The following is a 17,337-nucleotide window of genomic DNA, read 5'->3' as shown; positions in this document are numbered from 1 at the left end:
AGCCCTAGTCTCAAGCATTTCTCCATCTCCTCCATATGCATTGCTATCATGCTAGTATAGTTCTAGAGCTTTTCAGAGATTTAATGCTTAAAACTAACCTTTGGTAGTTGTTTAAATTACTTAAATTTCTAGCCCTTGCATTAGTTTCATGGTAGTATGATATTGTAAATTTGTTTCTTCATTGTATTCCATTCACCTCCATATCCATAGAATCCTTTGAGGGTGGCTTACTCATAGCCATTGCTTGAAGGTATTTCACACACATTCTTAGCATAGATTCATTTCATATTGCATTTTCATCATCAAAGGATTCAATTGTGTTTGGGAGAGCACATCTACATCCCTCACGCTTAAGCACACCAACAAGGCCTCTTATGGGTGCCCTTGTTGAGCTGCTTTGAGGTTGTGTGAGGACTCTGATATGTTGGTTGCATGGTCTTTTAAAACTCAAGTAGAATTAGTTGTTTTTCAATCTTATTTGTTATCTTGAATGCACATGCTACTAATGTTTGCTTGTTTACGTGTGCTCCTAACAGGTTAGGTTTTCACATATACATTTTGGCATGCCTGGTGGGACCCACATCCCTTTCTATTTCCAAAATCTAGTAAAAAACTTGACTTTTTCAAAAAAATGATGCACTATTGTCTCTGCGAAGTGTCATTTGCTTAGATGTTTCATCGTCTCCGTAGATCGTCATCTCTACATTTTGGCATCTTTGCTAGAGTCAACCCACAAAAATTGCCAAAAGATTTTTTTTTTTGTTCTGTCGTCTCTACATACTATCATATTTGCCTATTTTAAAATTTTAAAAAATTTATATTCTGTCATCTCCATAGTTTTGTCATCTCTGAGTTATAATCTATTGTCTTTGCAGTTTCATTACTTTTTCATCTGCATTGTGGGCATTTGAAAACTAGTCATTTTTATAGAGTGTCATCTCTACAATTTCATTACTTTGTCATCTATGTTGTGGGTGGTCGAGAAATAGTCATTTTTATAGACTGTCATCTCCGTAGTTTTCATACTCTGTCGTCTCTGATTTTTAGCGTCTGTGATCCTATCTTGTCATCTACAATCTACAAATGTAATAGGTATATCACACTTTCTTTTTATTCCATCGTTTAATGTTTTTCTATCGTCTATGTGTTTTTTTGTCTCTACCTGCTTTCTGTTGTCTGCAATTTTGTATAAATCAAATTTTGACTTTTGGTGGTTTCGTAGGATTGGAGTCATTCTAAGTTTATTTATGTATAGAAAAAATAACAAAAAAATGTTAAAATAAAATTTCCCATAGTTAGTTTTCATTTTTGCAGATTTTGTTGAAGCTAATCAAGTTGTTTATTACAACATTGCATATGGGAGCATTTTAGAAACACCTAATCATGTTTTCTTGCAGGTTTTTCTTAATATTTTATTGCTCTTGTGAATAAACTTGAATGCCTAACCATTTGTCTTTGAATAATGTTGCACTTAATGGGATAAATCAAACACACTTTTGAATGACTAAAACTTAAACTAAGAAAATCCAATCTTGAATGCATAATCAATTGAACAAAACCTTTCATTTGGATGAATGTTGTTAAAACACAATCTTGAATGCCTTAAGGAAATTCACAATTTTTTTTTTTGGAATGAATGCTTAGAAGTCAAATACACTCTTGAATGCATAAAGGTCAAAGAATAATGCTATGATACACATTTCAATTTGGGTCTAAAATGAATCTCATCAAATCTTGAATGCTTAAGGATCAAAGAACATTACAATAAACATTTGCATTTGATGCTTAAAATGAACACTCACTCAATCTTGAATGCATAAAGGAATTGACTCTTTCCCTATCAAATTTTTTATATTGACGACGATCGATTTACTTTTGTTGATGAATCATCGCTTTTATTATGTTGACGAAATTGTCAAGTTGGAATGAACATTGTATGCTATAAACATGAGTGTCTTCAAAAATAGATAGAAAACTTAAAGCTTCATCAAAAAAGAACAAGTGTTTTTTAAACCTTGAGGCCACTTACGTATTCCTTCCTCTCGTGCCTTTAGGTGATCTTGAGTGCATAAGAAATAAGTGGCCTTGTTTTACATTTTTTAGGAGGCCTACTTGGGGATTTCATCACCCCTTGGGACGACCTCAACTCTTGCATTCTGACGGAGTATAAATATCGAAAAGTGAATCGAAAGACACCTCTCTTAGAAGCATAATCTTGTCACTCTTGGCTAAGCCCCAAAGAACTTTATACCTTGGGAAGTGAAGGTGGAGATTTGGATTACCATCTCTTCTCAGCTATGTGGCATTATTTTATTTCATCTACGGATTTGGGCCTTGTGTACCTTGTATATATCAAGGACACCCCTAGCTAAGCTTGTATATCCTAGTCAAAACCTTATAGGATTGTTGGTGTGTTTGATGTGCTAAGTGTTCAAAAACCTCCCCATTTGAAGGGGACACGCACCATCTAAACTATTCTTGTATATATTTCATTGTATTCTTTGCATGTTATGTTTCAAAAAATCCAAAAACATCATAAAAGTTCAAAATCCAAAAACATTTCAAAAACAAAATAACGAAAAGAAGCTCTTGTTTTCCACATCACTTCTTCTATCCATCAAATGCATCATCATCATGCATCTCTTGTCTTAATCACCTTCTTAATCATTCAAATCATTCCTCAAAGTCTTAATCATCTCTATTCATCCAAATCATTTCCTCATTTTCTTAATCATTCAATCAAATCCATAATCTTCAAACATAATTCATAATCCACATCGGGATCCAATTCCCTCATTCAATGATTCATCCTCATGATTCCTAATCCAATCCCTTGTCAAATTCATTCTTTTCTAATCAATTCCTAAGTAATCCATTTACATCTTCAATCCAAAATCAATCAATCTTTCTTCATCTATTCAAATCTTCTTCTAATTCAATTTTTCATAAAATCTTCTACTTTGTACTTAGGAACACCATCATAATCCTTTGACTTTAACCCTAGTTATCTTGAATGACCCAAATATTATCAAGGTTATCTCAGACCTTCATCCAATATCAAATCAAATCAAATCAATATCAATATCAAATCAATTCCAATCCAAATCAAACATAAAGTCCAAAATTGCTTCAGTCCCAAGTTCATATTTCATTTCTCATCAAATCTCTGAATGCTCCTCATCTAATTTCAATGGATAAGAATTGGATTAACCAAATGGTTGGGGACCTTCAAAGGCAATATGGAGTCACACCTCCAGCACAAACTCCATATCAAATCAATCCTCAAAATTGTATGTTCAATCCTAATCCATCTCACATTTCTTATTCCTCTACCTTTGACAAGGGAAATCCACCTCATTATCCTTCAACCACATACAATTCCATTCATAGCCCACACAATTCCTCAAATAGAAATGTCATTGCCAAAGAAATTGGGGAACTCAAGAATTCTATCTTGAGCCTAGCAAATCAAAAGCAAAAATCTACCCTCCAAGACATATGTTTTCTTCCCCCATGTTTCGAAGACCATAATCCTCATGTCCCACCCAACCCAAATCCTCCATGTAATTCCCCATACTTTGAGCTTAATGTCCAAAACCATCATCCCAATCCCCTACACATACCTCCACCTCTACACAATCCTAATCCTCCAAAATCAACATCATCCCCACCCTGTAATAGGTTTATCTCACTAGAAACCTTGTCTAAATACAAAACTAAAAATAAAGTGATCCAATCAACCAAATCCATCTCAAGAACTTCCTCCAAAGCATTCCATTTTGGATTCCTTTTCTCCTCTAGATCTGAGCATTTCCCCCTCCCATCATTCCCTTATCCCTCAAGATCCATTTATCCCTCTTAGTCCATCTCATGATCCCCTTTCTAATCAAGATCAAGACATTCCATGTACCACACACTACTAATTCCATTCCATCTCAAGAGTTAGAATCCATAGATCCTCCACTTCATGAAGAGGTTCCTTCCACTTCATCCACTATGATTCCTCCATGTCAAGATCAAAATGTTCCATCTCATAATTTCATTTCATCCACTCCATTATATGATCCTATCCCACTAGATGATCCAATAATTCCTTCCATCCCACTACATGATCCTCTTTTAAGTCAAGATCAAAGTACCCCTTCATTTGTATTTCATGATTTTAATCCATCTCAAGATCCTATTATCCCTCATAATCCCCCTCATGATCCTAATCCTCCACATGATCCTATCACACCTATCCAATCCACTCATGAACCCCATATAAATGGACTCACATCTCGTATTTAAAATGATAAGTATCCCATTGAAGAAATATTGTCTCAAGATTTTGGTACACCTTCCACTCCTTCCAAACATAAAATTCCTCCATCCAAACCTAAATGTTCCCATTATCCATATTCCAAGTCCATTTTGGGACCTTATATCCATAATCTGCTTCCTTCCTCGTTTCCATCCATTTTGGGTCCTTATGTTCCAAAGCCAAACCCTTCATCCCTTCCATCCATTTTGGGTCCTTACATACATTCATCTAACATATCCAATTATTCCACTTCATTCCCTCATGCTCCTCCTAAAGATCAACAAAGTCACACATCCTTGAATTCCTTCCAATGTTCACCATCCATAATCTCATCCATAAGCTCTCCATACCATTTATCCTCATACACCCCTACCATGGCCAACGGAAGCAAATCAGATGCCAAAGATAAAATGAATAAAGCCAAAAATCTACAAAAATCCAAGGATAAACATGTCCCCTCTAAACGACATGTTCGAGGAAAAAAAAATGTGATCCAAAGGAAAGAAAAAATTAATAGGCCAAAAAGGCTGAAAATGAAAAATTCAAAAATCATGTGGATTCCAAAGCTACTTAATGAAGCAATGAATCTCAAAGAAAACTTCAAAATGGTATCCAATTTTGCTAATCCAAAGGCTTCCCTCATTCATAAATCATTCAAACTTCCATTTTCTAAATCTATTTTTGGTCCTTATGTACCCAAATCCACCATCATAAATCCATCATCTCTTTCATCTATTTTGGGTCCCTATATCCCAAAATTCAACCTTTCTCCTACATATCTTTTGAGATTTCCTTTCCATCACCCTTCAAGGTATGTTTCAATGAAGATCTTTCCACCTCCTCCATCCACTCATTCACAAGTCTTCCAGCCTAGCATTCATCAACCATACATTCCTCCCCATCACTCCACCCCCTTAATCCAAACTCTTTCATAAGTCCTTGACTTTCATTTTCCAATCCATTTCATCCTTCTTTTCACCATCCTACCAACATCTATGAGAAAATAGTACAAATTCCTTGAAAATAACAAAGAAGGAGAAAGAAATATTAAGGGATACCATCCATGTAAATAGATGCTTGATTCCTCCCTCCATTTCCCCATCATGTATCCACCATCTTTTGAATTCATATATCCAACAATTCCCTTATCCTTCCACTTTCACTCTACACTAGGGGCAAGCTTCATCCATAGCACATTGCCTTATATATCTTCCATATTCCTATCTACCATTCATCATCCTTGTCCATCTTTGATCTTGACTATCCTATTCCTTTCATCCATTCATGCCCACTTTACACATCCCTTGCACATTATCCACACATTATCCTCTCTACTTATGCAATCCTTTCATATATTTTAACTTGACATCATATCCATATCTTGTATCCCATAGTCCTTGGCATTTTCCTTTCCTCTATTTTCCATCCATTATCCTACATATTTCCATCCACTTTCACATATTTGATCTTGACATCCTATCAATATCTTTCATCCCATAGTCCTTGGCATTTTCCTTTCCTGTATCCTTCATCCATAGTCCTACATGCTTCCATCCTTCTTTCATATGTCCTTGATCTTGGTTATCCCACATTTCATCCATACTCTTCATATCAATATCCCTATTTCATACCCTCCCTCCCATATCCCATACTCCTTCCACTTTCATGCCTATGCTCGTGATCAATACTAGAGGTACAACAACAGAATGTTCATACATGCTTTCAAAGATACACATGCCTCCCATTCCTCCATAAAATAGCCTTCACACCATCTGTCCATGTTCATGCATCCTTTACCACCATATTTCCTTCCATTTTCCTATCCTTGGTATGAGGCATATGAAATCCTTTGAAACATGGTCTTTCGCTCCCCATTGTTCGATACCATATCCTTTGGTCCCCCATATCCTTTCACCTTTCATTTCATCCATTTACCATTCCTTGGATCTTCCTTGTCAATGGTCCCAATCTCGTTCTTTTCATCAACTCAATTGATTCATTTATCCTCTAATCTAATCATATTACCTTCTAATCATTTCATACAAATCAATTTCCATAACCAATTCCTTCATTTTTTCCATCTATTTGCATATACTTTGATCAAATTTCTAGTCTTCCATTAAGCAAACTTTCCTCTAGAGAATCTTTATCACTTGCTCTCTTGCATTCCCCTTCCATTCCAATTCAATTCATCCATCATCTTATCATATCTTATCCAAATTATTCTATTCATCATCTAATCTCATGACACTAAGCTTCACCCCATCAATTTGAGCTTATCAAAATAGTGATTGCAAAAAAAACTTACACAAAATCACACTGAGACTAAATGCTTTGAGAAGCTTGTTCCTTTCACATAATTGCCAGCGAACAATCACAAACCTTTCAATACAATTCAATCAAATGATCAATTTTTGCCTTATAGGATGCATCCTTCCTACATAGGCTTAAGAATTCACCATCAAAATAAAGTTCATGGCAAGAACCGTGGACTGAATGACTACTTGGTCATAAAGTCTTTTTGTTGAATTTATCTTTGTGTATCAGTGATAGCCTTCTCAAGTGTGCCTCAATATTCAATATCTTGGTATCATTTGAATGACTTAACCTAATTACACTTGTCATTTTGTGATATGATCTATTTTCATGATTCTTTAGAACATCTCTATTGGTTTTTGACTTATGATTATGCATTGCTCACTAGGGGCAACGGGTTAGCACACTTTCCACCAAGATCCCTAACAAGAATTTGGGTGTGCTCAGACCTCTCCAGTGTGTATATGTCATATGTGACTACGAAGCCTACATCTATGTTCCATCATGACTATGAAGCCTATATCTATGTTCCTAAAGTCTCTATTTTGTTGAGAGTCTATTCCATGCAACATAATCTTTCATCTATGCTTCTATAGCATTTGATGCATAACTCCTCTTGCAATATCTAACTAGGGTGTGCTCTCCCATATGAACACAATTGAATACCATGCATTCATGTAGTTAAGTTGCATTTAGATTAATCATTATCCAATTCACCCTGCTTCATTTCGATCTTACTAACAAGTCATGCAAGGTCATCTTTTAAGCCTTTTCTCTTTCCCTTTTCCTTCTTGTGTCTATTTTCGAGAAAATGGAGCAAAATATATTCCTTTTCACCCCATTTCCTTGAGGGGGCACCCTCCTCCCTTGTTGTCACTTTAACATGACTTTCCACTCCTCTCCTCACTGGGGCAACCTATATTTTCTTTTCTTTGTTTCGTTCCAACATCACATCAAAGAGGGGCAAAATGTAGACACTTAAAATTGTCCTAAACACTATATTAATTGATTTAATATCTCCCTTGACACTATAACCAATTAATTATATTTGTCATATTATTCTACTTATTTAATGAAATTTATCTAATTAAATAGGTTCATTTTCCTAATGTATTTAAATTTAATTTAAATGCATCCCCTCTAATGTATTAAATTTATTCAATAAATAGTGCTCTATAAATCCCCTTTTAAATAAATTCTTATTTATTTAATCCCTTCCACTTTATTAAATTATTTAATCCTATGATTAAATTAAATCCTATTTAATTTAATCATAATTCCATCCTAAAACCTAGTCTACACCCATCACTCTCATCCTTCTAAGCCTACCCACTACTTAATTCCACTTTATTATCCTAAACACCTTTCTAATCATCTTTTAGCTCCTAAGTGTTTGCTCACACATGTGTGGAAGCTCATGATCCAATAAAGCTTCCACTTCATTTACACCTCTTACACCTTTGTCCCCCACTCCTTCCCCCAAGGTTGCTCACACATATGTGAGCACACCTTGAGCCTCTCAACCATAAAGGCTCTTTTTGACTTTTGCATGGCTTGTCCTTTAACCCATGTGTCTTCCTTGTGGCACCTACATGGATGCCACATAGATGCCATCTCCCCAAGGCCTCTCTCAAACCTACGAATATAGCCCTTGTCTTAAGCATTTCTCCATCTCCTCCATATCCATTGTTATCATGCTAGTATAGTTCTAGAGGTTTTTAGAGATTTTATGCTTAGAACTAACCTTTGGTAGTTGTTTGCATTACTTAGATTTCTAGCTCTTGCATTAGTTTCATGGTAGTATGATATTGTAAGCTTCTTTCTTCATTGCATTCCATTCACCTCTATATCCATGGAATCCTTTGAGGGTGGCTTACTCATAGCCATTGCTTGAAGGTATTTCACGCACATTCTTAGCATATATTCATTTCATATTTCATTTTCATCATCAAGGGATTCAATAGTTGTGTTTGGGAGAGCACATCTACATCCCTCATGCTTAAGCACACCAACAAGGCCTCTTATGGGTGCCCTTGTTGATTTGCTTTGAGGTTGTTTGAGGACTCTAATATGTTGGTTGCATAGTCTTATAAAACTCAAGTAGAATTAGTAGTTTTTGAACCTTATTTGTTATCTTGAATGCACATGCTACTAATGTTTGCTTGTTTACGCATGCTCCTGATAGGCTAAGTTTTTGCATATATAGGTTGACTAGTGGGTTACCACCTTGTTAGACTATTTCAATGCCCTCTTTTGTATCAACTCTCTTGGTGATCCATAGTAGGATGAACACTCTACTAGGTGAGGTAATCACTTCTTTTTTTTAATCTCTTTTTGCTTTCATGCTAGTAGAGATAGATCCAAAAGCTATGATATCAATGATATTGCTCTTGCTTTTCTTATGTCATCACTTATGCTCTTGTAATGGCTTTTCAAATATGATATAAGTAGGAGAGATGTTTCTTTAGTTGATATATCTTTCACTAGTTGAATTGGGCTTTTTTTAGTACTAACCCCTTATTTGTTAAGATTTGATCTTTTGATTTTTGCTTTCTTTTATTTTTCTTTGTACTCTCATGCATGTATGTGGAATTAGGACCCTTGGTCATGGGGGATTGCTCTCTTTGATTAAGTGATGTCCTATCTCATTGGTATTTATTAGATTCTTCTTCTTCTCTTCTTCTTCTCTCTACTTTACCATAAGTGTGGGTGGATCCACACTTTTTCTAAAGTGGGGGCTAACTGTACCATATTAAATTGGAAGCACTCTAATTTAATGAAGGTTTAGCACCTATTTAATGTGAGATCATCAATCTCCTATTCTCTTTCATCTCTTCTTCACTTTTACGTAATTCCCCATAAGTGGAATAGGGGTAAAACCTAATAGATCCCTTTTAAAACTCCTATTATCATGGTGTTAAGCTCAAGGTAGGATCTATTTCCCCTAGCTTGTTCCTTCCACTCATCTATTCACTTAGATTTTTCTTCTCACACCAAAATGGGATTTCCTTGGAATCTATACCCATTTTCAAGATTCTGAGACTAATTTTGGAGCCCCAAGATAACCTCAAGGGTTTTTGAACCTAATCATCAGGGATGCAATTTTCTCATGACCAATCAAGGTCAGAGTTTTCACCTGAAGAAGCCTTATTTTGGCTCCCCTCTTTGGGTCTCATGTTCAAGGATGTTCAGGTGTTAACTTCTAGGTTGGTCAACCTGTGGGAGTTAGTTAATTTTGACCTTTGTGTAAACCCTTCCATTTTCTTCATTTCTCATCCATGATTCATGACTCTAAGCACTCTAGCATCCAAGTTCTCAAGCACTAAAGTCCCCAAGTATTCTTCAAGCATTCACGACATTCAAGCTTCCTCCATTGAAGATCGAGGATTTTTGTGTTTAAGCCATTGAAGGAATTCATGCTATATATTCTATTGTATTTTCAACATTCAAGATCTTCCTTCATACATTCAAGGTCCTTTGTTGCATCTTCTATATGATCTAAAAAGATGGATTTCAATCACATACATTCAAGAAGGTTTTGGTTTCATTTTAATTTCCTTTCTATGGGTTTTGAAGTTGACTCAAAGCTATCACATCAACATACTTGATTACATTCCAAATTCAAGAGTATATACATAGATTTACGTTGCTTCATGTTAGATCTATCAATACTACTTGTTAGCATTCCATTTCAATTATTTTAATTCAAGGTTAATTCTTAAATTGGGGTTTGACTAAGGAAAACCTTCCAACAAAAAATAAATAATCTCTTTATTATGTAGGCTTTAGATCTTGGATTGATGGAGAAGTTGTTGATCAAAGTACCCTTTTCATTGTTTAGTAGAATTATGAAATTAGAATTGGCGTCAGACATCATCATCAGGGGTGTACTGAACCCTTGATAACTTATTTCACCCTTGAAGCACCATTTTTCCCAAAAAAATCACTAAAAGATTTACAGGTTTTGTCCACCTCACAGATTTTAGCTTTAATCTCAAGTTATAATAGCCTCTGGCATCATTCAAAAATAATTTTTTTAGGTTTGTGTTCCATAAAGTATTATCTCTTTCTTTCTATTTCCATGCCTTTCATTTAAGGATTATTTACATATATTTACCTAAATCCTCTTAAGATGGGGCTAAGATGGAAATAAATCCAAGTAATTCACTCTTCTTTAGTCATTAGTTATTAGGTTGGTACTTACTTTTGTATCAACCATCTAATCAAAAGGGGTGGATCTTAATTTCCCCACTTTATTTATGCAGGGTTGGCTTTCTTCCTTTTTCCTATCCTACATTTATTGGTAAACTCGATAGATTCTTTGCATTGGGTGTTCACACCATTTTTTGGTGAGCTTGACTTGTGTCTTCTTTTCTTGAAGTTAGATCCTTCTTTCTTTTTCATCTTCTTTTGCATATGTCTTGCATCATGAAGATTTTTTGGTGTTTGGTTATCTTTTTCAATATTTTATTTTGCATCTCTTTATAGTATTTATGATGTTTATGAGAGTTTTATGTTGAAGTTGATGAAAGATCAACCCTAAAGCTCTCAAGAATCACCTACATGCAAACACTTGTCACAAAAAGAGAGAAGTAAAAGCTATCGAGATTGGAACTCCTAGATCCATAGATGAGACATTCTTGATGAGCAAAAAGAGAAATTGCTATAATTAAAAGTGAATGTGATAACAATTAGACATCATCCTTATAAAGGAGATTGAAACCCTAAAAAGATCTAACCTAGGTCGCATCATAATAATTATTAAAAGAATTAATTATTAGATGCCTAAAGTTTAGCTTAAGCAAAATAGAGTTAATTAGGAAATATCTAATTACTCTAACACCCAAACTTAAGATAAACTTAGGGAATAGCTAAAAACCTAGAAACTACTACTAAAAGTAAATTTGTGTCCCAACAACAAAGCATGATGAGGTACTCAAGTACAACCAAATCTATGAAAAAGAGGAAATAGAGAAAACCACATGGGAAAAGCCCTACTCCAAAAAGAGATGGAAAATATGCTTAAAGAAACTAGTGAAGGAATGAAGAAGCCTCCAAACAAGGTAATGTCCCAGAAGATAGGATCAAAAGATGATCATGGAGAACACAACTGAAGAAAGTAGAAGTTACAAGATTCTGTCAAAAGTAACTACTGATTTGAAAAGAACTTCCATTGAAATAGAACCTGACCAAGTAGAGAAGACTATAATTTGCATCGAATCAGATGGCACACATAGAAAAACAACTAAACTCAAAGATATAGATGACATGGAACACCAAAGCCTAAGGAGTAGATCAATAGAACATGGAATGATGCAACCAAAGTAGGAATGAAAAGAAGAGTGACTATATGGTAAATGATCCATCTCACCAAAATGCATAGATACCTAGCCACTGCATCCACCTAGTACATAGGAAAAAATATTGAATACATAGCTCACTCCATCAAACCAAGAAAGCATGAGAGACAATAGAAGAACCCTCCTAATATAGACAATGGTGAGGTGACAGGCAACTAGAAAAGTGGGCCAAAAGAACTACATATCAAGAAACCATGATCAAGATGCACAAAAGAGTACACACATGTGTATCAAGGTGATCAATCTCAGACACATCATGTGGCTAATATCACAAAAGGGAAACTCATTGAACAAAGGAAGATGGAAAACAAAGGAAAAACATCAACCACCCATGGCACTTTAATTAGAGTAGTGCACGTACAATAAGACATAAGATATGATGAATCCCAAGAATAAAATAATTTGCATGAGTGTCCTTAGATGACATTGCTCAAGTCAGAAGGCTAAACAAGGCAAAACTACTAAAACAAAAATACAGATGGAATATGGCACTTTATCTCAGTGTGTTTGCAAGAATACATACAAATGATGTCTAATTAGACCAGAAGAGACATAAGGCTAATACAACAGATAGTAGAATCCATGATGAATCATCTAAAGCAAAAAAATCAATCCCTAGACCTAAAACAACCAAGATATCTACTAGAATACAAAAAATGCAAAAAATAGAATAGAATGTGCTTGGAGCAAAATCTAGAAAAATAACCCACATCAATGGAAAGAGCTCTAAAAAGACCTTTTCAAAAATATAAATAATTCTTAACTCAAAGATCAGATGCTCAAGATATGTCTCCTAGAGTGCAAAAATGTACCCCTAACTTTGACAGTAGAAAAATCCATCAAAAAATATCAAAACTAAAAAATAGTTGTACCACTATAATTCAGAGCCATCTTTTCAGCGATATCTTGTTTGTGGAAAACAAAGTCTGTATGCCCGAGATATGGGCAAAAAACCAAAGGTAGGTCCAAACAAGGTCTAAAGGGGTGACAAGAGTGCGATGCAATGCTAACATGGCACTAACATCAGCAAGTAACAAGCCCAAATTTGATGGTCAAATGACCATCAAGGAAAAAAAAAACCTGAAAAAAGACTAGTTCATCGAAAATCATCGTTGAAAATAAAAATCCTCGTTTGTCAGAGAACAATAACTGGTGTTGGAAATAAAATCTAGTGGCCATAAAAAAGCATGTTGATAGTCTTGGAAAAAATGTCAGATCACCACTAGTGCCGAAAATAAAACAACAAAAAACTTTATTCCATGCCCAAATCAAAGAGTTTGAAATACCACCATACATCACATGTCAGAATTGCAAAGGAGCAAGCAACACCAAATTTGGTGTGACCACCAAAGAACTAGGCAATTGCTAAAGACTCGTAAATTCCACCATACCTCCAAAAAATGAGGTGCCTCCAAAATAATGAAGAGGAATGCTAATGGTGACCAAGGGTGCCCATGCACAATGACCTCCACCAATGCAGAAACAAACTTCAGAGGCTGAGCACGAAGGTATTGGCAGAAACTGCCAATGCATGGAAGATAACCTCTAGTAAAATTGGGCCTAGGTTTGCATGAGCAGATTAGCTAGAGAAATTATCATCATACCAAACCCAATAAAGTCCTCCAAAATAAAATGCTGAAGTCCATGGGTCAGAGCATGCACATGTAGGGCAAGTTTCAAAGGCATAAAACTACCTTTAAAAACTCCAAAACAAACTTGTATAATGCACTAATAACCAAACCCATGGAGTGTTGATGAAAAATAAAAGGCAATGATTTTTCCAAAATCAAAGGCACTAATTACTGCCCAAGACCCAAGGAAACAAAACACATGGAAGGGCCCAAGAAAGCTAACGGGGCATAAAATAGTGCATGGGCTTGCAAAGAACTGGAGTACATAGTCCATGTTCCAAGTCATCAGGTGTGACTTCCAAGTTAGGCAGTTCATCACATATATTGGCTGACTAGGATGGTTGGTGGCCAATCAAAACTTCCAAAACAAAAGGCAATTGGATCTAGATCAAAAATGTGCTTTGAAACTACGCATTTACTACCCAAAAGACAACTGACTCCCAATTACTATGCATCCACCATGAAATAGGAGAGTGACATCCAAAAAATCCACCGTCTGGCCCATAAAGGTCAAATCAAGCACCCATAGTTAAAGCCATGTGTAGACCAAAGTGCTCATAGCAAAGAGCAGAGGCGTGGCTCTACCACATGTGAACCATGCAAAAGTTAAAAACCCAAATAAAAGGTGATTGCTGATGTGAGTTGGGACTTTGATAGCCACATAACAGCTGAGTGTGGAGGTAGACACATCTCCCATGCACATGTAAAGGGGCAGAGTCAAATCTCAAGCCTAGAGTACATAACCTAAGGTGCACAACATGGGAGTTAATCAAGATCATAAAATGCATGCCATAAATGTCTCCAGTTACCAAGTCCAATGTAAAAGATGGAAAATTAAATGCATCGAAACAATTTGGCATGCATTCCAAAGGGAGTAGGCACTGAAAAAAAGTATAGGTGCATGGCATCAATGGCAGTGTGCTTAAGGCCTGAGATTTGTATGATGCCCAAAGGAGCTCCCAAAAAAAATCCACCATTCAAATCTCTTTGTAAAAAAATTGCAAATATTTTTTTGATAAAAAAAATTAAAAAAAAAATGCCTTCATCTCAAGAAGCATATCCAGGTCAAAACGACCTAGAAGCAAAAAAAATTTGCTTTAGATTTCAACAACGTCCAAATTGGATGTATTTTATATGGAAATACGAGTTTTCAAGTGCTCTAAGATCAACGATGATTCCTCCATAGATCCAATACAAAATCATTTAAAAGCCACAGATTTGAAAATCGATGCCAAATCTCTTAAATACAGAGCAGGGACATGAAGATCTAAAGCTCTGATACCAATTTAAAGTTGATGAAAGATCAACCCCATAGCTCCTAAGAATCACCTACATGCAAACACCTATCATAGAAAGAGAGAGGCAAAAGCTATGGAGGCTGGAATTCCCAAATCCACATATTAGACATTCTTGATGAACAAAAGAGAAATTGTTATACTTAAAAGTGAATTTGTGAACAATAAGAGATCATCCTTATAAAGGAGATCAAAGCCCTAAAAAGGTCTAACTTAGGTTGCATCATAATAATCAATAAAAGAATTAATTATTAGATGCCTAAATTTTAGCTTAAGAATACTAGAGTTAATTAGGAAATATCTAATTACTCTAACATCTTATGCACTCTATACTATTTATGGCTCTTCATACTCTCTTTGCTTATATTATTACGAGAATAACAAATACCCCTTTTCCTTCTTTCAATATTACAATTAGATATTTTTGTGGTTGGCTATTTCTTCTTTAGATTATGTGAGAACCTTAGTTGAGAATGCTCCTCATCCTCATCCCAACCCTCTTAATCCTTTGTTCAATCCTCCTTCTTCACCTTCCTCTTCTCCTAACACTTCTTCTACATATGTTCAAGCTCAAACTTAGTTCATGATGAGGATGTTTCTATCTTCCTTGAGGACCCTATTTCTCCTCTTGTTACTACTAATAGGTGAAAGTATAAGGTCCCATTTTCCCCTCCTCCTATTGTTGTTCTATACACTACTTTTTCACATGATCCTAGAGAAAGATCTCCTCCTATTGAAGATCTAATGAATTACTATCCTAAAGGTTATAAGATATGGGTTTTAAACATGGTTGTACTAGTTTAGGACTTGGAATTAACAAAAAAGGTTTAATTAATCCTATACATGTATCTTGTAAAATTGAATAAACATGGTCTTGGACATTCTCCTTTTGATATAGTAAACGATTCTTCTGGACATCCTCCTCTTCATCATCTCTTACCTCTTGATCTTGTTTATCCTAATGTTAGTCTCAACAGATATTGTCATAGATGATGAAAATATTGTTAGATGATGATGCTATGAATGCACGTAAAAGAGTCATATCAATTTTTATATTGTCATTGATGTCAAAGTCTTAATTGTGTAGACATTATGCTCACTCAAGAAAGTACCATATCAATAGATTGATGAAGAGGATTTGAAGAAAGTATGATGAAGATAGAGATGATATATAAGGTATTCAATGAGTACTTGAATGAGCTGGACAATGATGATGTAATTTTGGTTTGATTATTTTACAATAATGTATTGAAGTAATGTATTGAAGATCAAAAGATTAACTGAGTCACAAGGTTAATGAAGGGAGTCTGTTATCATCAAATGAGTACAATATTACCCAAGAAATTACAAATAGGAATGAAGAATGCAACATTTCCCAAGCAAGTCAACATTACACAAGTTATATGTTTCCTGAGTAAACGTAATGTTTATCGAGTGACAACAAGATGAACAAGTTTGAGAAATTAGAATCTGAGGCCAACTTTTGATGGAAATTCGGGAAGTTTGAGAATGTCTATTGAGAGAGTCAATTTTTTTTGAAAAAAGCAATGATGGAGAAAAATCAAGAAGCATTTGATGGAGGAAATTGAAGAAGGATAAGGATTGACACAAAGTTCTAAGTGTAGCTATATTTTCTATGTGTCTAAATCCATTGTATGGAGGAATTCAATTGTAAAACTAAGATCAATGATTCTAATTAAGTGACAAAAGATAGAAGGATTTGGAAGCTTTGAGTAATCTATTTTAGGAGAAGAAAATGATAGTTTGGGCTATTGAGCTAGTTCATAGTTGATACTAGAGTTAGATGACTGATTGAAGGTTGTTGTGGAATATAAAGTTGTTGGGAAAAGAAGAATAAGTAAGAGTTGATCCAAGCAAGATGAGCAGAGAAGAGAGAAGAAGAAGAAGAAAGAGTTGAGCTAAGCAAGCCAAGCAAAGTAAAGAGAAGAAGAAGGAGTTTGTGGAAGCCAAAATCAACCGAGTGAATAAAAGAAAGAGAAAGAGAAAGAACAAATATCTAAACAAGAAAAGGTAGTTGCTATTCTTAAAAAATCACTTTATACTAATACTATTTAACCATTGTAGTAGAAAATCTCAAAAGCATCGAGTGGAACTAACAAGTCTGTGAAATCCTATATGATAACATCGATTAGTGGCATTTTTAAGTCCTTTAAATTAGACCACTCTTTTTAGTCCTAGATAGGGAGTGATAAGCTCTAGATTCTATTTTGGTAAAATCCTCTAACAAGGTCACTTTAACAAAGTGCTTCAAACCTTTAACAAGGTAGTCTCCTAATAGAGATCACTTTAGAGGAGTGAATTTTTTTGGCTGTTAGTCCTACGTGGTTTTTCTCTTAACATGGCTTCCATGTTAAATATTGGTGTCAAAATTGTGTGAATGTTATTTGTGTTGCAAGTTATTTTACATGTTT

This window comes from Cupressus sempervirens, chromosome 11 (assembly GCF_028749045.1).
Source record: "Cupressus sempervirens isolate cs-2001-9-10 chromosome 11, ASM2874904v1, whole genome shotgun sequence".
NCBI lineage: Eukaryota > Viridiplantae > Streptophyta > Pinopsida > Cupressales > Cupressaceae > Cupressus > Cupressus sempervirens.
The sequence above is the reverse complement of the archived record's forward strand: the minus strand, read 5'-3'. Positions refer to the sequence as shown.